General features: G+C 51.1%; 1 protein-coding gene across 1 annotated transcript in view; it reads left to right on the top strand.

Moving 5' to 3' along the window:
• CSF3R (colony stimulating factor 3 receptor) overlaps positions 1 to 15,403 on the top strand; it is a 353,819-nt gene that overhangs the window by 65,702 nt on the left and 272,714 nt on the right. The window lies entirely within an intron of this gene.

Here is a 15,403-nt window from a genome sequence, read left to right as displayed (position 1 = left end):
CACACGGGGTAAGACCAGAGAACTGGGAAGCCAGCTCGCCGCAGCGAGGTATTGTGTGGGGACATTGGGGTCTGCTTCCAGTCCCCGCAGCACCTCCAGAGTTGCTCCAGCGCTGCCCGAATGTGCCAACGCAGCAACTCCTAGTGCAGCTTCCCGAAGCCATAAATGCAATGTTGATACAAGAACGGTGTTTTCAGCTAAATTGCCCCGTTCCTTTGAGCTCGTTTCAGATACCCACACCCACATTTCAAAGCCGCAGTTCCAGCAGCTCGCAGCGCTGCAGACAAGGAAGCAGGAGGACTTTCCTAGGCAGCCGGGGAGCGATGACATCCAGTGGAACAAACCCAAAACTCTTCTTTCCAGGCTCTGTCTGAATTGCCTCCAGGGTCTCACGCAATCAATAAAATATTGCTGCAGATGTAGCCGAGCTGCAGACTTTTTTTTTTTTTTTTTGCCTTGGCTTTGTGTTTCAGGTGATATTTTCTGGTGAGCTCCAGCCAGCAGATCTTGCTGCATATTCCTGGCCGGTGCCTGGCACCACGCTGCTGTGATCCTCCTGGTGCCTGCTCTGCCGTGGTGCTCGGTTCTTTTGCCTCAGCCTACACAGATGTCCCTTAAAAATAAAATGTTGCCGGGGCAGCGATGCCAGAGCTGCAGATGTATTTGTTACGGGGCTGGGCTGCATCCCGAGGGGCCAGAAGCGAGCGTGCAGAGCTGGCAGCATGCCCCGCTCCTCGCCGCACTCGCTGGCTTTGCACCAGGGCACCTGAAGCATCCCCCTGCACGCCGCAGGTGTGAGGCAGGCTGTGGGGAGGCTGACGAGCCCAGCGAGCACCAGCAATCAGTGTGTGCATGGAAAAACACCAGGCGCCCGGGCTGAATTATTAACCACAGAGCCCTTTTATTCCCATCACTTTCTTCCAGTAAAACCATAAATAAAAATGGTCTCCGGCCCTCAGTCCTGTGTGTGCTTTGGGAGCTGGGAGCATCCCTGCTGCCACGTACCCCAGGTCCAAGCCACGAGTCCCCAAGGGTGTCACCAATGTGTTGGTGCCTGCACCAACCTGCCTCTCCACACCTTCAGGTCCTCCATCTCAAAAACCTCCCCGCACTCCCCCACCGAGGCACCATTTCCAGCCCTTATCAGGCTGGCAGCAGCACAATTCCTTGTCTACCACCCCGTCGTTAATTCAGGGAAAAAAATAAGAGGGTGTTTGGTCCAAAAGCGAGGGCAGTGCCCGGTGCAGCACCCTCCAGTCCTGCCCGTGGGTGCTGAGGGGCGCAGCCCGAGCAGGATGCGCTCGGGGCTGAGCTGCAGCTGCACCAGGGTGGCACAGGGGGGGCAAGCACCGAAAGAGAACCAAGCCAAGCCCAACCCAACCAACTGGGTCCCCTTCCTTCAGTCAGCAGAGTACAGGGGAAATTAATTGCGGAAAAAAATGGAAATTGATTAAAACTCCCCTACGCAGCAAGCCCTGGATGTGAGGAGCCTGCTGCCTCTCCCTCCATGGCAGGATCACAACCTGCCCTCTCCCCGCAGGCACTAAATTTCGCTACGACAGCTCCCTTTTATTAGCCTAATAAAATAATGGCCCTATAAAGCTTCTGGACCTTAAAGGTCATTTAGTCAAGTACAGGGGCAAGGGAAGGTGACAAGCGCTCGGCGCGGCGGGGGGGCTCTGGGGGCACAGCCTGTCCCTGGGGACACTCCCGAGCGCGGGGGCAGCTGGTGACAGCCTGAAAATCAACGTGTGAAATACTTTACACAAGGGGCCGATCTATGCCACACTTTTAAAAGGGATCTCTCTTCCTATGGGGCTCTTTTAATTCATCTGCTCAGCTTTTTCTTTTTTTCGTCTTCTTTTTTTTTTTTTTTCCCTTCCTTTTTTTCCCTCCTTTGCAAGAATCCTTTGCGGGAACTTGTGACTGAGGGGGAAAAATTCCTTTGTTCGGAAAATGGAATAGGAGAAAAAAAACACTTTTGAAGTGTAAAATCTATTTTTTCTTTTTTAAATTATTATTATTTTTTAAATATCATCAAGTTTGGGCACAGCGGGCTTTTCAGTCCTGCATGAGAGCAAACACCCTCAGAGATGCCAACAGGAGGGAACTCAGAAAGCAGCAGGGACGTCACCGACCCAGCACTGGTGTGGGGCAGGCGCTGACACCCTTGGGTGCCCAGAGGGGACTGAGGTGGGCTGCAGCCACGCAGCCCCGGGAACACAAACTAAAATTGGTGCCAGCAGCAGGGCACAGGGCAGAGCCCTAGGAAATGGGGGCATCTCTCGGGCTGCAGGAGCCAGCAGCTGGGGGTTCAGACAGGTCTCCTTGGAGGGGAAAAAAGGAAAAAAAGAGCCAACCGATTCTCTACTTTTACAAAATTCCCCCTTCCTAACCTGTTTATATTAGCCGCAAATTGGCTGATTTCCCGTAATATGACAGAAGTCACATTAATGTGGCACATTTGGCTGAGACTTTCTGCGCTTAAAATCTGGAATTGAGAAGTTATGGTTCCCACAGCAACCACAGGTAGCAATTATCCTGGTTCTGCAAATTTCGAGAACAGAAGGAATATTTGCTTTCTGCAGCCCTCGAAATGTACAGCCAGGAGTGTGTCTGCACACAGCACTGAGTGTGTTTTTCTTTATCTGTGTTTGTATCTGTTTGCACCCTGGAAATCTTTTCTGTATCAACATTTTTGGACAGTTTTTTTTTTTTTTTTCACCCTGCTGCTGAATGCAGAACATCCTAAACCACATCATGCTTAATTTATTTCCACTTAGCTCCACTCTTTGCAACAAATATAATTCATTGCACTGGCTGCATCGCGCTCCCTCTCTGTATATCACACATAATGAATATCACTACAATAAAATTCATAGTTTGTGACACTCCTTATTAATACCAGCTTCCCACAGAAAAGAAATATTACCGTGGCCATTACGAATTTATACAGATCTTGTGTTTCCCATTAGGAGACACAGAGTGACGCACGCTGCTTTCAAATAGGGGGGAAAAAATGAACATTTCTTGCCTGCTGGAGGAACCAATGCTGGGGAGAGGAAGAGACGAGCACAAATCCCCACGTGCTGAGGAACCAGCAGCAGATAAACGCCCTGCAAACGCCAGGCTCTCCGTGAAGCAGAGAGGAGAGGGGTGATGCCTCTGTTTGGGTTTGTAAGGACTGGACTCTGCCCAGCGCACGGCTGCGATTAGCAGACCAGCAGCTTGCCAGGGGGTTAGTGGTTTATGTCTTCCTTAATTAGCCAAGCTCTCCTAACTGGTAGCCCTTCATCGCCAGGACCTGGTCTCCCGAATGCAGATCAGTTCTGGGAAAGGCGAGTGGAAACCACGCCGCTGCCCTGGAATTGGCTCTTCCATGTGGCAAAGCTCAGGAGCACCGCGATCGCCCGGAGAATGCTCTCCCTTGCCTCTGACTTGAGATGCAGCTACGTGCTCGTGCTGCCTCTGCAAATTACCTCCGGTTCCCTCCCTCCCCTTCCTGCATTATTGTCAAAATTGCGAAGACTGAAACCTGCTTTCTCCCCCAGCTTTGCTCCCAGCAGTGTGAGCTGGCCGGGGCTCCGCTATCGGCACCCGTTAACCCCAGCTCATCGGGGCTGGCTCGGGGGCTGAGCAGTCCCAGCACCACCACCCGGACCCTGCTGCGAGCCCTCGGTTCAGATCTCCCTCCCCGAGGCTCAGCTTGGTGGCAGAGCAAGGATAATTAAAGCCCACAGCTGTTTAACACCGCGACCCATCCGGATGAGTTTGGTGCATTTTTTAGGTACGTGGCCCTCTTACAGCCAAGGCACAGCACCTGATTTAAGTTTTTGCTGTCAGATTTGATTAAAAATTAATCCGAACACAGTTGTAGGAAGATTAAATTAACATTCTTTTTCTATAACACCGTATAATTTAATGCAACAATTCATACAATCGAGTCACGCGAGTGCTAATATATGTTTAGTGCAGCCCCGGGTTGGAGGCAGGCAGGGAAACCTTGCTGATTTTCCACTCCCAAAAGTGGCCAGGCAGATGTAGGGGCACAAAAAAGGGACTCACTGATATTTTGGCCCCCCAGATTACGGGAGAATAAATATTAGGCCATCAGAGCTGCACCGAGGCAGTTCCCTGGGGCACAGCCTCCTTGTAAGATGGGTGGCGACTTCCATCCTTGCTTTTATTTTAGGACGTTTGGAGGACGCTCAGTCAGCTGAGCACCACAGATGTCTGGAGATTCCTTTCAGCCCAGTGCCAACGGATGGGATGTTGCTTATCCTCCTCCTAGTGCCGCACATGTTCCTTCCCACAGCCCACACAACCCACACACAGGAGGCTCGTGAGATCTCAACGGGATGGGTATGAAGTCGTTCCTTCCCCATCACACCGAACAGACACCCAGATGATGGAAATTCAAAAGAATTGCAACGGGGAACACCCTGACCAGGTCCCAGCTGCTGCTCGTTCTGCTCAGGCACAGCGTGATTGATTTCTAGCTTTTAGCTCTGAGCACATCGGGATAATCAAAAACCCATCACGAGCACAAGCAGTTCAGAGCTCGCTGTCTCCAGGACCATCCAGGCCCGTGTCCGAGCGCGGTGTTTTGGAAAGGAGCCAGGTCCTGTGTCCAGTGCAGCAGGACAAGATCCTGGGGGGGTGTGCAGCACGGGGACGTCAATAGCACCAGCTGCCAAAACTTCATGAGGAAACGAGCCCAGGAGGAAGGCAGGAGGGGTTTGGCCCCATCAGAAGCAGCCACAAGCTGCCCAGGCAGATGAGGTTTCCCAGCCGGCTGGAGGAGCTGTGCCAGCACCCCACACTGTGCTGGGGCAGCCAGGAGGGGACACCGCGGTCCAGCCCCTCTCCGCTGGGTCACACACGGTCAGAAACGTTGTGCTGGGGCTGTGCACACACAGCATGGCACGAGGAAGACTGCATTTCACAGTTCTCCACCGTCTCCCCAAAACCTCTCCAATACACCTCGCCACGCTGGCATCTCGTGCACCCACCTGAAGTTTGCTCCACTTACTCTGCTCTGACAGTTTTCCTGGCGTGGTTTATCTGCAGCATCCAAGGGCTGCAGGACGTGGGGTTTGCAGGAATATTTGCTGCTGTTAGCAAGAAGAGCTGGAGGCAAACCCTGCACCAGACATCTGCAGGGTGCTCCAGCCCCCAGTGAGGGGACCCAGTGCCTGATGTGGCCACGTGGGATCCCTCACGGGGCTCAGCAGAGCAGGAGCAGCCTGCAAGCTGCAGGGCTGCAACCAGAGACAGGCTGGTTTTTTGCTTGTTTTGTTTTAAATGGTTTACTCAAACATTGGTGACAAGTTTTCATCCATAACCGGTTATCCCCAGGCGGTAATGCCTCCCCTGCCTGCAGCATGCTCCTTTCTCCAGAGGGTAGCCTGGTTTAATTCCTCCTTCCTAGAGAGAAAATCTGCCCTGGACGTGGTTCTGTTCCTGTCCCAGCACGGTGCCACCAAGGAGGGACACGGCTCTGACCCCAGCCTTCCCAGGGCCTCAGCAAGCCCTGGTGGCACCGAGGACCTTGCTGCCTTCTCCCCGTGTCCTGACACACAGCTCAGCGAAGTAAAATAAAAATAAAATCAAAGTGTGGGGTCTGTGATCAACACTCTCAGTCTGAAAGGCACAGAATCATGGCAGTTCTGCAACAAGATGGTTAAAACCATCTGCAGAGAGAGCTATCCCCTCTCCAGAGGCTGAGCAATTCCGGACGGTTTCTATTTCTTTGCAGCTTTCACGCTGAATGGAGACAGCTCATATACCAGGCTTTCAATACAAGGGCCATTTAGGATTGAAAAATAGAGAGAGGTTTATATACAAAATGGAAGCATTTCACAAAAACTCTGCCTCTCACTCCCTTCGAGAATTATTGTCCCTTATTATACCGCAACAATGGAAGGAGCCGCTTCCTCACCCAGGCGAGCACGATCAGTTCTGCTGTCATTTTGCACAATGGAAGAGGAAAATAACGTTGACCTGAAAGCTGAGCTGAGGGGCCCATGAAGATCTGGCACCCTTTTTGCCTGCTGCTCCCCACCCCTCCGGGGCAGGAGGGCACAGCAGGATGCGGCCACCTCCAGCTGCCCAGGGCGGGGGGCTTCATCCTGCAACGGGGGCGGCGTGGAGCACGGCAGCAATTTCTTGCCATTAGCAGCATCCTGCAAATGTCACTCAGAGCACCCATCGTTTTTGTAGGTATTTTTGGCTCCCAGCAACACCGAGGTCCGTTGTATAACCCCCTCGCTGCCGTGGCTCTGTGTTATCTATTTATATCCACGCCGGCAGGGAGAGGTTGGGTTCTCCAGACAGCCAGGAACTGAAGAGCTGCGGTCAGCCTGCTGCCTTCTGCTTGATTCTCTCTGAAACCTGCCTCAAAGCAACCCAGAGACCCCAAGCTGGGCTGGGCACCCTCACCTGGATGCTGCTGGACACGAGCAAGACTTGGAAGGGGTCTGAGAGTCCTTGGCCTCACCCTGCTGCGGTGCAGCTCCAAGGGCAGCCGACCTCTGCCATGCCACAGGGCCCCATGGGGTGGGCAGGAAGGGTTTCAAGGGCTTCTGCTCAGCCCCCAGGGGATGTGGAGCTGGCTCCCAGTGCCCCAGACTGGTGCAGCCTCGTTGGGCTGTGTTAGCGGGGTCAGGAACAGGCTAGCATCAGAACCACGCCTGGAACAGATGGAGACTTCTGCTGCGAGCACCAGCCCATGCCCCAGGTTTCTCTACAGCGATGGAGCCAAATGGGGAGAGCTCAGATGAGCCTGCTGGGTTCTGCACAGCATTTCCCTGCCCTGTGCTTCCCGGAGCAGCAGCCGCAGAGACCTCGGGAGGGAAGCGATGCTGCAGGGAGATGACTGGGAGCAGCTGCTCCGTGGGCACGCACCCGTTCTGCCCATTAGTGAACCTCGTGCAGGTACCCTGGGGGTGCCAGCAACGTCCTCCTTCCTTTGCTGGGAAGCACCAGGAGATCCTCAGGTGCTAACACATCACAGAGACGAAGCAGAAAGGAGCCAGGCTTTAATCACACCGAGCCCAGGCATGGCTTTCTGCAGCACCACAGGACCACGAGCAGGAGCAGCTCCACAGCAGAATGTGCCCAGAGACACCAGAACCAGCAAATCCTTCCCATACAGCTGCCATATCAGGCCTTTTAGGTCAATTTTGCATGCAATTGGAGGCAGCTACATTTAAAAAACGTGCCCAGAGCTTGGGCGTTCAAGGAGCAGCAGCGAGGCTCCGTGTGCTGCTGCATCGCCGCTCTGGTGTGCAGCCAGCTCGAGGAACTGCAGGACTTCTGAAGTGCCTTATCAGGCTTTATTAATTCTTTCTAGAAAGTGCTGCCAAAACAGACGGTGTGCAATTATCCGCAGACGTATCCGCCACCAGGAATAAACATCTGCAACGAGACCTAGTAAAAAAGCTCTCTTCCCTTTGGAAACGTTCATTCCTGAGAATTTACAGAAAACAGAGAGAAAAAAGGAAAGTAGTGAGGGGGCTGCAGCAGGACGGGCAGAGGCAGGGCTCTGCATCCCGAGCAAGCTGCTGCTGTTTGTGATGGAGCCCCTCCACCACCAGGCTTCCACCTCCAGTGGCTGCTCCGTTACGCAGGGGAACAAAGCAAAAGGCGAGACTTACAGTGCCAAAACTCTGAAAGCAAACAAACTGCATCTTTTTGTGCTTTCCAGCTGGGATTCCAACGGGCACCTCTCCAAAACAAGGCTGAGGGGGGGTGTACCAACCTGCTGGCCACTCGTCTGCTCCAGAAACTATTTCGCCCTGGATGTTTTCTACCAGGCAACTCAAGCTGTGACTCAGCTTTATGCCTGGTGCACAGGCTGATGAGAAGGACAGGTTCAGTATCCAGAAGCAGATGACGACTTGGCCGGCCTGACCCATGGGACCTGGCTGTGGGGCAGCAGCGCCCAGCAGACCCCGTCCCTTCCTCGCTGCAGCCGCACGCCCCAATTCTGCTGCTGGAAACCTGACTGCAGGCAGCAGGGATGCTGAGGGCAGGAGGGCTGGAAATCCTCCTTGTAGGGGCTGCAGCCCTGCCCCATCCCAACCCCAGAAGCAGCAGCCTCATCTTACCTAGGGGAACGTTTCTGTTTGTGCGAGCCTGGGAAATAAAACAGCTTCATCCCCCCCCCGCAATGGGCATTATTCACCGCTTAGCACAGGTGCTCCAGTTCTTCCTCCCCCAAATTAATGCCTGGCTCCTTGGATCTTGTTCAAGGTGTCTCACCCTGCCTCCCTTTGCTCCTCGCGGTGTCTCTGCTCCAGAATATAGCAGCTGAACGTTTTTGCCTTAGGTCTTTAATAAGAGGAGTTTTGCCATAGCTTATTATCGCTAAAATTAAATGTCACCTTGGGTTTTCCTCGCTCACTTTAGCACACTTTGCTGCTGCCTGCTCCATCTATAAAAGGAAATTTTATGGCTCTTTGCTCTCCGCTTCTTAAAAACTGCATGCAAAGAGGAAAATATCACCTTTCTTTCTTCCTTTTCTTTTTTTTTTTTTTTTTTAAATACGCAGAAATTGTTTGTGAAGTTGTGTGTTCATCACACAGTGACCTTCTGGGAAAAGCTGCGCGACCGCGCGTGAGTGATGCAAATGAGGCTCTACAGCAGCAAGGGGAAAACGGGGAGGAAGTAAAGATTCTTCACCGATTTTTCAGGCCTCTGGGACTCCACTAGCTCATAAATGCAGGTAGTATTAACCTATAAAGCACTTCATCCTGACCTGCTTTTACTGCTTTAACCCTGAGCTGAAGGAAGGTTTGCCTGCTCTTGGTGGGACGGGGACCACAGAGGTACCTCTAAGGAGAGCTCTGGGGACGTCGCTCCTGTAACAACGGGGATGTTGCCAGACAAGCATTTCAGAATGAGATATTTAAACCCAAATCCCTTTACTGCTTTCCAGCAACAAGAGCCTCATCCCACAAGACCGCTGAATTAACCCTGTTCCCTTTTACTAAACCATGCTGGGGCAAGAGAAGCCACTAAATAGCACTCCTGCCCTTGATTAAATCCAGGGAGGGGATTAGGCTTCCTCAGTCCTTCACCACTGAAGGAAAACAAGAACTGGGGTACCAGTAACCTAACACAGAAGTTCATCTTTTATTCTACCCATTCACTGCTCTTTCAAGCCCAAAGAGAGCTGGGATTGGATCATGTAGAACGGACTCTCCATGGATTCCACCAGGATTCTCCATCTCTCATCATTTGCATAATTTCTCCAACTTTACTTAGAAAAAGGACAAAGATTGAGCTAAATCGGAGTCCTAGCACTCTGATTTGCTATACAGGCTGGCACGGATGTATGGAGAGTAAAAGGGCCATGTGCAGAGTGACATTCAGGGAGATATTCGGGAATTTCCTGGCTGGTCGGCTCCTCGATGCTATCAGCTGCCCCTGGACCCATCCAACAGACTCAAACCCTCTGCACTAGCACAGCATCACATTAAGCATCGCTGCTCCCGTCTCTCCTGCCTCAGAGCAACACTCGGCTCTGTGCGAGCTCAGGGGCTACCCCCAGCAGTTATTTACAGGCTCTCCAAAGCCTACAGACAGATTTTTATTCATTTGTTTTCGGGAGGATCCCTAGGCAGCCTTCCTTTTGCCTGTGACCAATCCTTCCTTTAAACTATTCTCAAATGGATTCTTTCATCCGACGAGAACAGAGCTCCTTCCCCCCCAAAATAACCGGGATACTTTTGAAGTTGTTTTGCCAGCATCCAGATCAAGCTGGGTTCATTTTTAATGATATCCTTATGCTCCTGTTACACAGCTACAAAGATTGTTTTGATACTTCAAGAATATTTGACTCACCCATCAAAATAAAGCACTGGAAACGAAATAAAAAAACCACCCTCAAATGCAGGAATCACTTATCATTACCACGAACACGTTCCGCGCGACGCGATCTGGCCTGACTTCCCAATTAGCTCCCATCCCAGCATCTTCTCTTGGAACCAACGTGCACCAGAAGTCGGGCTATTAATTAACTGCAGCGGCTTTCTGCAGCTTTTGTCAGCTCCTAAATTGGTTTTTCCTCGACGAGACGGTGCGCACCGGTATGACGAGCGGGCAGCTGGGGCAGCGCCGCAGCTTCATGCCTCCAGGTTTGGAGCTGTAGAGGCACCTCCAACCTCCAAGTTCGGAGCTGTAGAGGCTCCTCCAGCCCCCAGGTTTGGAGCTGTAGAGGTTCCTCCAGCCGTGGAGCCCCTGGCAAGGCCACCGAGCCAATTCCCTGCCCAGCAGCCAGCTGGGGAGCTCACTCTGCCCCCATTCCCATCTCAGGCACGGATGCAGGACCCCTCCATCCCCCATCCCACCCCATCCGCCTCCCGCACCCTCAGCCTCCAGCCTAATCGCTTTATTATTGCTGAAACACACACGAACCAGCCCTCCGGGGACCTTGCAAGTTTTTATGATTTTTTTTTTTCTTTAATTTTGCTAAGCTGCACTTCCCTTTGCCAGGAACCTTATTTTGATGTAAATCTTGTAAACAGGGGACCGGCTCGTTCAGATGCTGAGAAAAAACAAAACAAAAGCTCTTCCAAAGAAGTAGATCAGAAGTCTGCAGTTGGCTTAAATAAAACCAGACTGACAATTAGGTTGGGAAATTCGGCATGGATTGAGGGGGGAGAAAAGTGACAGATTTAAGGGCTTTATTAATAGGAAGGAGAGGTGCAAAATAGCAAGAAAGGGTAGGGGGGATGAACACATCTTCAGTTTTATTGCCATAAATACCCTCCTGTAAAACGCCCATTGTTCAAGCCGGTACAAAATGGCTGCACAAAAAGCTAAGTGCTGAGGCAAATAGAAAATGTAGACCTTCAGAAAAAAAAAAAAAAGTTCAATATTTAAAGTGTTTTCTTTGCAATCAGGTGTACCCATTTGGATTTCTTTTCAAGTTGTGTGCCATTCCTGAAATGACTACCAGGGGATAATTACAGTACTTTTCGCAAATGAAGTATAGACGATGCAAGGAAAGAAGCCAAGCTGTCAATATCATGGCAATAACGCACAGACATTGTCTTGCCTCCACACAGAAAGCATTGATCCTCCCTTCGCCGCAACGAGCAACATAAAAGAGAAACGAGCAGGGGAGGACCCCGCCGCGGTGAGGCACCCCGCTCACACGCCGGGGAATAATGCTCTCAGCCGAGGTCTGAGCATCCCCCAAAGCCGTGGTTTGCATGGCTTTGAACTTGGAAGGGCTCAGTCACTTCTTGTGGAGGGAAAATAAAGCCTACTGGACGCGCTCCGTCATTCTGCTGGATGCCAACACGGTGCCTGTAAGCTAAATTCATCTCCTTAGGGCTGCCACCATGCCAACGGAGGGCAGGAGGCTGACGGCATGTGGTCAGCAGGGAAGTGATGGACTCCTCGGGTCACCTAATTGAGAAGGACGAGGTTTCTGTGATGGACACAAAAAAAGTTCAACCCAAGCACAACCCAACCAGCCATCGCTTGAAGCCATCCCACCGAAGCCAGGCAGGGAATTATCGCTGCCCCAAAAATTTTGCTAGGAGATTTCTGCACTTCACACCACAACCTGAAGGAGGTGGCTGCTGTAGCACCTGCACCAAGCAGCAACCACCCAAAAAACAGCCATCCCCAGTGAAATCTAGAGCCAAGAGGAGTGCGTTAAGCACCGAGACCTCATCTCTGGGTAAGGAGAAGGAAAACAGTTAATGCTGGAAAGGAAGGAAATGATCCTGCTGTTATCTGATCTTAGCCGGACACAGCAGATTATGCAGAATACCAAGGAAAGTAGCATAAGCAAGATCTTTTGGAACTTGAAATTATCCACGTTATCTTAAAAATAGATCAGGCCCAGTGCCCCTTTGAAGTTCTGTCACTATTTTTAACCGCAGAGTTGCGACTTGGATTTTTAGGTGAATTCATCAGTAATTTATGCTAATGGATCTCTGTGCTAACGCTCCATGCCTATCTCCAGATCTGTCTAGATGCCAGTGCCACGATAACCACGGGAACAGCAGTACAGGCCCCTCGAGCCAGCAGGAGCTGGAGCACCCCTGCTCTGCCGCAACCGGGACCGCATCCTGCCATCCCCTACGCATGGCTCAAGTTCACCTGTGCTCTTCCCACTGCATCAACACTTGGAAAAACTTGAGTTTTCTTCTCAGCAGGCCTGCAGCTTTCCATTATGGAGTGCTGGAGACTGAGCGTGCCGGGGGGCAGCCGAGGGACCAGGGGTTTTGCTGCTCTCGCTGCCCCCGCGGCACTCAGCAGCCTCGTGTAACTCCAGCACTAGATTTTATTGACACATCAAAGAGCTCCCTGTAAAACGTATTGAAGTTATGGTGCCGAAAGGAGAACGTTTCAGCAAACTTCTTGTAAAATAAAGCCGTAAGGAAGAGGAAGCCCCCAGCTGGCTGCACGCACCCAGCTCTCGCAGCAGCACACGCTCACCCAGCTCAGCGTGCTGGAGCTGGCCCAGGAGCAGCACCACTTCCACGCACCCTCTCCTGAGCCATGCCACCAAAAGGCACCATTTAAATCTCCACCTTGTGCCTCCTGGAAGGGAAACAGAAGGAGGGCTGGAGCCCAAGGCTGCTGGTTGCTGGTCTGGGCAGCATTCAGGTGCAGGAATTTAAGAAGGGGCTCCTGCGAGCACAGGCAGGTAACACCAAGATGCTGTGAGCCCTCTGGATGGGAGCAATCACCCCAAGGAGAGATTCATTCCGAAGCAGGAACAGAGATGGTTTCTTCTGAACACCAAGGGATGCAGGGCTGCAAACACCACTGCTGGTGGAAATCCCACCCAGTTGCCTCCCTTCAGAGTGCAGAGACCCCAAGCAGCTGGGTTTGCTGCCACCGATCCCCTCTCCTGCTTCCCTAAGAGCTGCCAGGAGAGCTTGGTTGTCCTCTGCTGACTCCTGAAATTAAATCAAAACCACGAGAATCCCTTTCTTGGCTCATAACATTAACGTCTTGACTATTTTTTTTTTTTTAAATATCTATAAGAGCAACACCTCCAGGTGTTTTTCTGCTTCCATTGTCACTCGAGTGTCACTGCCAGCAAACAAGGATTTTCTCCTCTCCCATACTGCAGGGTTGTTTTGTCAGGAGTGTAACAACCTGTCTGTTAGCTTGAATTATTCAGCCACACAACATATGTAAATCTGACCAATTTACAGCAGCTGCAGGCCTCAAACCACCTCCAGAGTTGACCCTACAGGTGTTTTACCATTTTGATAAGGGCCTTGGAGGTAGCACCAGGTATCAGCCTGGTGAGTTGAGTTGGACTTGATGATCCTTAAGGGTCCCTTCCAACTCAGGATATTCTATGATCAGCCACCCCAACCCCAAACAACCTGGGGTCTCACATCTATACAAAGCATGGGCACGACACCCGCCTTGCACCGGAGAGAAGCGAGGAATCATTTCTGTGGTCCCATTACTCAGCAACAGGCGCATCCACGAGCACCCCAACACCCGCAGCATGCTCGTGCCGAAGCAGTGTGATGTCTTGTCCTTCTCACCCGCCTTCTCCTTTTAATACAGGCACTAAAAGTTTAAAGTGAACCCGTTTAATGTAGAATAATGTGAAATGAATCCCCACAGAATATCTCACCCGTGAAGGGTGATTACATCCCTCGTGTAAGAAAGACCTTAAATAATATTGGGGCTTACAGTCCTCGCCTTTGGTTTTGGGGAGGACGAACAGATGCGTGACCTTCATGGGTGAGGGGCTGTGTATTTATTGTCGAGTGGCACAGGGACCAGCAGATCTGTTTAGAGGAAGGTTTGTGAAATTATTCAGACAGTTGGCAGCAGGGGGACAGCATTATTTAGCACTAGGGAGGGGAAGAGGAGCGTGCACGGAACCCCCCATCCCCAAGCCCAAACCCTTTGAGCCCCCACTCAGCCCCATGAGCAGAGGGACAGAGAGAAGCCCACGTGAGCAGGAATTGGTGACAATTACCACACAACCTGCCCAACACCAGTAGTATCTGCCCTGTACAACTCAGATCGGACTCGGGATTCTTTTTTTTTCCTTGGCACTCTGGAGAACCCGTGAAGCATCCAGTGTCACAGCAGCTCGTGCCTTTTGGCATAAACTTTCCCCACGTTTCAGTTCAGCTCCACGCTTCCCAACTTGTTCGGCAGTAGCACAGAAGTGGAAGAGAAAGAAAAAGCATTAATAAAACCTAAATTAAAATCAAATCTCAAATTCTACTGGAATTTGCTCAAAAGGAAGGAGAATCAATTGCAGCCCATTCCCAGTTCTTTAAGGCAGTCTCATATTGTTTCTAGCGGAACAGAAATCAATGAGAAATGCTTCTGATGGTTCATTTTTTAAGCTCAATACCAGCTATGCAATTTGGTTGACAATTATGAATGACCTGTTATGTCATCCAGCCCTTTTTCTGCTACCCAGCTTGCCAAATCCTGCAATCATGTGTTATTGCTTGCAGGTACATCTTTAAATATTGGTTTGCTTTCCACTTTTCTACAATGATCACTCAGAAATAAACTGAATTCGCTGATCAATTCCATTGACTTGAAAGCAAAAGTTATTAATGCCTTCAGTTTGATGCTGGCTCCTAAACTTTTCTGATCCATTAGTTATGAGAGCCCATTGATTGAAAGCACACATCCTCCTTTCTTTGTTTTTTCAATGAAAAAACAATGCTCTTTTTAGAGCCCCTCTTCCCCAGGAGGCACAGCTTGGTTTTTCAAACCAGCACGAGACGACAACGTAATTCCACCACAATAACCTCCTTTGTGGGTAAAAGTGACAAAGCTATTTTTGAAGCGCCTCATTACGGATGATTTCATTTTACTTCCAAACCGTGCATTCTTCTTTCATCTCCTGCGTGCGTTTTCCTGGATCCCTGCGCTCCAGTCTTTGGGAGGGTGGATGTGCAGCTACAAAGGCAGGGTGCTCCTCAGCTCCGCTCTGCAACGCCTGCAGGAATTCGTGTTGGCTTCACTGTGAGCATCAGAGCAATCACGGTGCAGCAAGTTGGGCTTCAGGCCCTGCTCTGGACCCCGATCGATGCAGACCCGGCAGCACCGGGCTGTGCCCCAAGCTGCCCTCGAGCCCTGCTGCACGTGAGGGGCTCCTCCAAGCCTTCCAGCCCCAGAGGAGAGCAAGAGCACGTTCATTTCTGAGCAACACATAACCGAATGCTGCCCTCGGCAAGCACAACCCTCCTCCTGTCCCTGCTCAGGCAGATTTGGCTGCATCAAACAGAGAGGGCAAGGGAAAAAACCTCTTCCTCCTTACCCAGAGGGAGGCACCAACTAGAAGCCTGTTGCTATTAAAGATGCTTTTCTTCTGAATTTACCCCCATTTTAAGTTACTATATTTTTTTTCTTCTTACAGAAGAATAATATTTGAACT

The sequence above is a fragment of the Aythya ferina genome (assembly GCF_964211825.1).
Source record: "Aythya ferina genome assembly, chromosome: 24".
In the NCBI taxonomy this organism is placed as follows: domain Eukaryota; kingdom Metazoa; phylum Chordata; class Aves; order Anseriformes; family Anatidae; genus Aythya; species Aythya ferina.
The sequence above is the reverse complement of the archived record's forward strand: the minus strand, read 5'-3'. Positions and strand labels throughout refer to the sequence as shown.